This window comes from Molossus molossus, unplaced genomic scaffold, assembly GCF_014108415.1.
Source record: "Molossus molossus isolate mMolMol1 unplaced genomic scaffold, mMolMol1.p scaffold_m16_p_4, whole genome shotgun sequence".
Classification (NCBI taxonomy): Eukaryota; Metazoa; Chordata; class Mammalia; order Chiroptera; family Molossidae; genus Molossus; species Molossus molossus.
In genome coordinates this window covers 116,291,370-116,299,125 of record NW_023425377.1, presented here as the reverse complement: position 1 = coordinate 116,299,125, position 7,756 = coordinate 116,291,370, and the positions used below count along the sequence as shown (strand labels likewise).

Genomic DNA, 7,756 nt, shown 5'->3' with positions numbered 1-7,756 from the left:
ATCAGGTGTGGGTGAAACTCTGGGTATGATCTATTTGCAGTGTTTCTGCTGGCCTGACATTGTCCATTGTCCATGTATGTCAAGAGATCCACACCATTAGACGAGTTCTCCACAGATCCTTCCAGAGCAACTTCATGTCTACTTTTAGCTTCTGTTGAGATGATTTATTGGATCCATAAGTCACATATTTAATAATCTCCAGCAGCAGACTGTCCTCCTCATTCTTGCCATTTTCTCCAGACTATGCTTTAGCATCTTTTGAACTAAGAATAGGCTGAGAATTTTCCAAAACATCAAATTCTGGTTCCATTGGTCTTTCTCAATGTGTCTCTTTCTCCTCACACTTGATTATAATAGCAAGGAGAAACCTGGGTCTACCTTCCACACTTTGCCTGGAAATGTCCTCAGCTAAATGTTTAAGTATATTGCTTACAAGCCCTGTTTTCTGCCAAGCAGTAGTATACGATTCATACAAGACTGGGTGTTGTTTGCCCCTTTATAACACAGTTGGCCTTTTCTCCTTTCCTTCTAAGTCCTCAATAGAAGAAGCGTTGGTGTCCATATTTCCATCAACAGTCTCTTCAAGGCAACCTAGACTGTTTCTATCATAAACTACAATATTTGCAGTCTCTACTCCTTACCCAATTCCAAAAAAACTTCCACACTTTAAAATATTTGATACAGAAACACCCCACTTTTGAGTACCAAATTCCATATTAGTTTTATATGCCATTACAGAAGGTGGCATGAAACAACAGAAATTTATTTTCTCACAGTTCTCTAGGATGGAAGTCTTAGAACCAGGTGTCAGGAAGAAAATATTCCACTTGGAGACTCTAGCAAAGGATACTTCTTTGTATCTTCCTACTTCAGGTTGCTTCAGATACTCCTTAGTAGTAGTATAGTGTGTGTGTGTGTGTGTGTGTGTGTGTGTGTATTTGTGTGTGTGTGTGTGTGTGTGTGTGTACACCACATGGACCAAAGGACCACAGAGTTCATTGATGCCAGAAACAGTACATATCCACTCAATTATTTTATATATGGCATCATAATTGACACATAGTAAAGATTCAATAAATAGTTGTTGGAAAAAATTAATGGCACTGTGGTTAATACAAATACAACAGAAATAAAGTCATAGATTTTGTAAGTCAAAGCTTCCAAAGTAGTGAATAAGATGACTATACCCATAAATAAATATGAAATAAAATGTAGTTAGTACTCCACCATTTTAATGGTGTGTATATAATATCACTGGAGCACAGAAATAATACAGGTCGCCTTCCTTCCTTCATATTTATGTTTCTGTTTCCATTTGGATCTACAGGAGTTCTTTTGTAATGCGATGGCTAGCATAAGCTCAGTAATCTGTGGATAGCTGCTTTCTAAAGAGAACATGGTGCAAATCAACTGCCCTTATAACATATTTTTAAATACTGATAACAGGATTCTCTCAGAAAGGGGATTGGCCTTTTCCAAAATAATTTCTTTTCCTATTTCTCCAACCATCAATGTTTACTTTATACTATACTATTACATCTTCCTGGTCTAATGGTCTGCATTATTCTTATTCCAATGTTTAACTTCTTCTACCTGGATACTACATAATCACACCAGAACTAATCTCACCATTTCCCCTGAAACAGAGCACCATATAAATCTGATTTTCCTCTTAGGTCCATGCAACTTTAATTAACAAGATTTACCTACCACCTACTCTGTTGAACAATGAGTGGATATAAAAGTAATTAAAGAGACAGCTTTTGAACAATTAAGAGTATATACCTATGTACAAGCTCTTCAAATGAAAGATTAACTCCTGACTGGTGTGGTTTATGTCTCTAATTCTCTCCAATTTGGATATGTCTTCAATTCTTATGTGAGGTTACTTTTTCTGGTCCTTAATCAACTGAATTACCAGTTTGTGTTACAATCCTAAATCTCCTAATCTTACATATCAACTTTCTTATATATTCTAATGTGAGGTTCAATGCTACAGAAATAAATATGCATGTTAGTGTATACACAACATTAGCGAATGAAAAATGCATTAAATTAATTTAAATAGCTTACATTATAATTTAACTTTATATTCACCTACCAGACTATTTTATTGGCCTTAATGGCTGATATGCTTTCTTAAAGATGAATCAATCCTCGAATAAAACATTCATTTACCAGAATGTACACATGATTTCTCAAATATTCTCAAGCAAAATAAATCTCTCAAAAATATAAAGGAGAAAATTAGTAGATGTTTTGTTTCTGGTTGATATTGAAAAAGGGAAAAAGCTTATTATATTTAATGTAGTCATTGCAAAGCAACAAGTAGCAGCTGCATTTATAGGAAGTGCCTTCAAGTAAGTGCCTTGCTTAGAACTTTCTTTTTTTTTTTTTATCAAAGATGCTGGTCAATACTTTATAGCATTTCTGAGTTTATGCATTCTGATCAAAATTCAGAATATAAAAGATTAAACTTCTCAACTAATTACATGCCTGAAGGCACATTAACAATGCAAGTGTCAATGCTCTGTTAAAAATTCATTTTGCATTTTTAACACAGTCCTGATAGCAAAACTTTGAAGGCAACAAAGTGGAAAGAGTTATATTCTTATTTTAAAAGATAGCCTAGGAACCTTGAGAAATTGGAACTTCATTATTTCATATTATGGAAAATATCAGAGGTAGTATGAAATCAAAATGAATTTTTACATACTTAAAAATTTCATGGATCATTGAATTTCAGCAAGAAGAACCTTTTGGTTCTACCTTTTCATTTCGCTACAGAGATTATTTGAGTACTGTATAGAAAATACGGGCTTGTACAAGAGGAGAGAGAGAGAGAGAGTGATCTAATACTCAGAACTGTTAATGCTTAACCAGAGAGTTTTCCACAGGACTGTGTTAAAAATGCAAAACAAATTTTTAACAACGTATTGATATTTGCACTGTTAATGTGCCTTCAGGCAACAGATTGGAGTTGCAGGGAACATTAATTGTTTTGTCTTCCCATACTAATATTTCTCCATTGTGAAGGTTAAGATTGTTCCTGTGTTTTAGAGTTTGCTTTACCTGGGACAGCCCCTGGGTTTCAGCTGTGTGCACATGACTGAGGTGGGGTATTCACTGCCCTCCACTCCTCAGCCTATGAGCCATGTTTGTGTAGGCATGTTGTCAGAGACATCTGAATCCATCTGGGTCATTAACATAGTGCTTATGAATATCATGTCAGAAGGTAGATATAGATAGATTAGATAGATAGATAGTAAGATAGAAGTCAGGCGTTGCTAGTTCTTTTAGTTTATGTTAATATCTCTAAAATTGCCCATATAATTAAAAAAAATGGAGTCGGCAGATTAGACTGTAATAATAATTACATGTAACTATGAATAGTGATAATAAGGATAAAGTGCCATCAAACAGATTACCGTTCCCACAAATGTTATAGCACTTAAACTCCCACCACTATGACCTATCCATTTTTATATTAATAATCAGCATTCAGGGTACACATTCCCAGCCTTAGAATGTGAACTGACACAGTTGTTCCTGTTTACAAACAATAAAATTGTACTGAGAGATAACATGTACAATATCATACATGAAACACAACGAATCTATTGCTTTTTCAATCTAAAATGACCTTATGGGAATCACCTGTGTATAGAAAGATTTTTATAAAGTCAGCCTTTCTTTTCAGCCACCTGCATTTAAAATACACACTAGTTTTAACACAAGACAACAATAAATAAATTGGAGAACAATACAATAAACTGGAGACCATCCGGTAGCGGTATGTAGAATTTTGTAAATTAAATGTTAGTTTCCACTAATAGACTCAACTAGCAGAGATTTCCCAAAGCTCCATGAGATCTCAAACACTGCCCTTTGAAATACAATGATATTAATACGCTCACTAAGACCCAACAGTAAGTCCCACCCTTTGCCCGAGAAGCAGGAATGGGTGGGAAGGAGGGTGGGCACATGCCAGGGTTCAGAGTAGGACTGTGAGCCTCTGCTACAAGTAGCCACAGTGAAGAGCACCCTCGACTCCTGCTAACGTCAGTGATGGTTGGCTCTTTATCTTTCTTTCATTCATGGCTGTTGGCAGCGGCAGACATGACATTTTAACATGCATGGAGCCTGCTTCAAGCATTTTAATTGGTTTAAAATAGTTGGGAGCATCTTTTACTGTATTAATTTATCGCTTCAGCTTCAGTCAGCTGAAACCTTTGCCAGATGGTAGTGCAACCACTGCATACAGAACAGGAAATTGAACGTGTTTATATGATGCAAATGCCTCTTTTTCATTAAGTATTCATGAACTTTTTCTTAATGATTATACTGAGAAAGTACCACAAAGGTTGAGATTCATGCCTTGTGAAAATTAATCTAATTTTGCAAAATGAGAGTTTTGTTTAAGAGTGATAGAAAACATAGCTTTTGAGCAGATACTAGCAATCGTAAGGAGAGAATATTCCTTCAGTGGTTTCCTTTTGTTCAGATCCAGTGAAATTCAAAGTGGTAACCTTAAAATTAAATACCCCTCGTAGCATGGAAGAAGAAAGCATAATGTTTGTTTATGCCATAACTTTAAAGCATTACACGTTTATTCATTTAGTTCTAGAGAACACGCTGTGCAGTGCTTATATAATAGTCAGTGTGATTCACAATAGCATTAGCTTCACACTGTTCATATAAAAAAATACTAAGTAATTCTCAGGTAAAACCTGACACTCCAAAATACCTCTCTCTCTCTCTCTCTCTCTCTCTCTCTCTCTCTCATACACACACACACACACACACACTCACACTTGAAAGACACCAGAATAGCACTGATGCTATTCTGAATTTCAATCAATCGAAATTTTTTCTTTTTTTTTGGTACATTCCCCTAGCCACTGGGGGCAAGCAGGAACTGAACCCTGGACTCTCTGGTCCGCAGGCCGATGCTTCAATCGCTGAGCCAAACCAGCCAGGGCCAATCAAAATTTTTTAGCTTTTAGAATCTATTGCTCAATAATGCACAGAAACAACTTAAATTCAAATTATATTGGCAGTGCTTAAGGGAAGCAAACTGTGTACTCTTGAACATCTTTTCTGTTGAAAATATATATACCTATCATCGCACAAGCAAAATATGGACTCAAAAATGATCTCTATATACATATTTATAAGTTGTACCCAGATGGCCAGGGTCAAAACACTCCCGGCTGAAACTCTACCTAAATACTGCAAACATTTGTGTATCCATCAGTTTTCATTGCTAACAATATGTGTCTTTATGATATGGTCCATTAACCATACACAGGGCATCGCTGTGGGGATCTCTGCCTAGAGGCAGAAACGTATCTCAAGATATGTGCTCATAGATAGTTCACCTACAAGCTTGTCTCGTCAGGGGAAAATAGGACAGACCCTAGTAACAGAAATTAACTTCCAGGGGCTGAAAGAAACAGGAAAAGTTATCATTTATAAAAATGAATCATTTAAAAACATAATAGTGTTATTACATATAAATTGTATTACAGCAAGAACTCAGATTTATTGATACAAATTTACATTGTTAATAGAGAGAGGAAGGAAGGGAGAGAGAGAGAAAGAGGGTGTTTATATATCTGAGAGAAGGTGTTTTACAAATTCACAATTGTCACAGGGTTATAATTTCCAACTAAACTTGATCTTTTTGCTGGAGAGTTCAATTATTCTTGGTCAAGTATGACATGATTTGAAGGAAAAAGCTTGTCAAACTTTGTCTCAATACTGAAAAAAATCTAGTCATTCACTTTGGTGTTTTCAAATCCAAAGTGATTTATAAAGCAAAGACAAAAAATGCACCCAATTAAACTATGCATTTTCCTTTTTCTTTCTTTTTCTGCCATCTGCCAACAATGCAATCCTACAAGCCTCAAGATTCTGAAACTCTTCCATCAAAGTATTTGAAAATAATTCTAGAAGTCTGTATAAATTATCAAGTGTGTAAATTTTTTTCTTTTTCTACTAACACATATTGTTTTCAAGAGTCCTCATTTGTTTGGATTTTGCAATATTCCATTGGGCTCCTATATCACAAAACAACGAGAGCCCCATAATTCACAAGTCTAAGTTCCACAGAGTCATTTTTGTTTGTTTGTTTGTTTTGTAATCAAAAACAGGGCTTATTTTTTGTTTAACCAAATTCCAAATCCATGCTCCAGCCAATGGATAAAGGGTAAGTCAAGCCTCACAGAGACCTTTGGTAAAAACAATTATGACTTTCTAAAAAGAAAATAAAGTTTCGCTTTTTTTAAAGTGCCTAGGCATTTGGTAGCAGAAGAAAAATGCATATATTGAACGCCTGTGATTTTCTGTGTGACGTTCCTGTCCTGCTGCCTCCTCCACGTGATGAGGTCCTGACATAGTTATTCGGCTGCGCTAACATCCCTACCTCTGTGTCCCTCGGTGGTTTCACAGCCTAGTGCCACGGTATGCTTTCAATTTCTAATGCTTCAAGCACGGCTGAAAAGAGCTGAATTAAATGCTTCAAACCTTGAGTGCCTGGTATTTGCTGGGCATCGACTGGTTTGGAGAAACAAAAATGGTGCCAAGTGGCAGGAGGGCGTTTGCGGGGAGTCAAGAGAACCAGTTTCTCCCCTATTTCTGCCACCGGGGGTAGGCATGGCATGCAGGCCCTGGGAACACATGCTGTGTCTCCTCTGACAGGTGCTGCCCCGGAAAAACCAAAAGAAGTTTCTAAACAGCTGAGGAATTTGTTCCACGATCAACATAGTGAAGCGTCTCCAAGGAGCCTGGGTCATGTGGCCAACGTATGAAACCTTCACTGAAGTCCTCATGAAGATCGCTGTGTTGTGCACCTGGACATCAGGCAATGTGCAGACGTGCACAGAGGAAAATGTCCTCCCCTCTCCGCCTGCACCAGAAAATGCACGAGGTACAATGAGGAAGATGGTTGTCCCATACGACCTAACCACCGTGTTCAGGTACTGAACTTGGCCGGTCACTGTCACAGGGGAGCTCCTGATTTTCAGAGTGACCTTGATGGTAAGGACTACAAGGGAGTCTGTTTTAGTAAGATGACTCTCATCACTCTGATGCTGTCATCATCCGCAAGGATTGAATGTGAAAAGAAGAAGAAAGCCACCAAACCAAATGCCAGGAGACAGAGCAGGGCAGACCGGAGGGCATCGTGTTTAGTCCTCGGTGGGCACAATCTCTGATCGCTGTGCAGGATCAAAGCCACCAACTCAGTTACTTGCTCCCTTGGAATGTAACCTGTCCCTTGGCACGTGGGATTGCTGTCTTGCCCCATGAACTCCACACACGGGACCTGGGCAATGCTTCTTCCTGCTCCCGCTCATCCAGCACATCCTATCATCTTTCTTTCACTTGTAGGAAGAAGTGCAGGCAGAGGCGGACTGCTGGGACCCACGGCCGGGAGGCACATGTCCTGCCCCTCGCGTCCTAGGAGCAGCCGGCACGCGGTGGGCTCGTGCCAAACGGCCAGGCACTGCTTTTATTGTCATCAATAAACTGAGCTATAATTTTAATAAAATGAAGTGCACAGATTTTAAATTGACAGAACAATGTGCAGTGACAAATATATGCCTTTATTTCAGTGTCACCTCAGTCGAGACACAGAAATTTCCCATTATCTGACAAAAATTTTGTATATTCACTGAATTTATTTCTCTGTTCCTCAACCCCAGGCAACCACTAATTTGATATTTTTCATTAAAGTTCAGTTCTGCCTGTTCAA

At 37.9% G+C, this 7,756-nt stretch overlaps 1 pseudogene; it reads right to left on the bottom strand.

The window, feature by feature from the left end:
* Nucleotides 1-6,732: 6,732 nt before the first annotated feature.
* LOC118643991 lies at nucleotides 6,733-7,523 on the bottom strand (annotated as a pseudogene).
* Nucleotides 7,524-7,756: the final 233 nt, after the last annotated feature.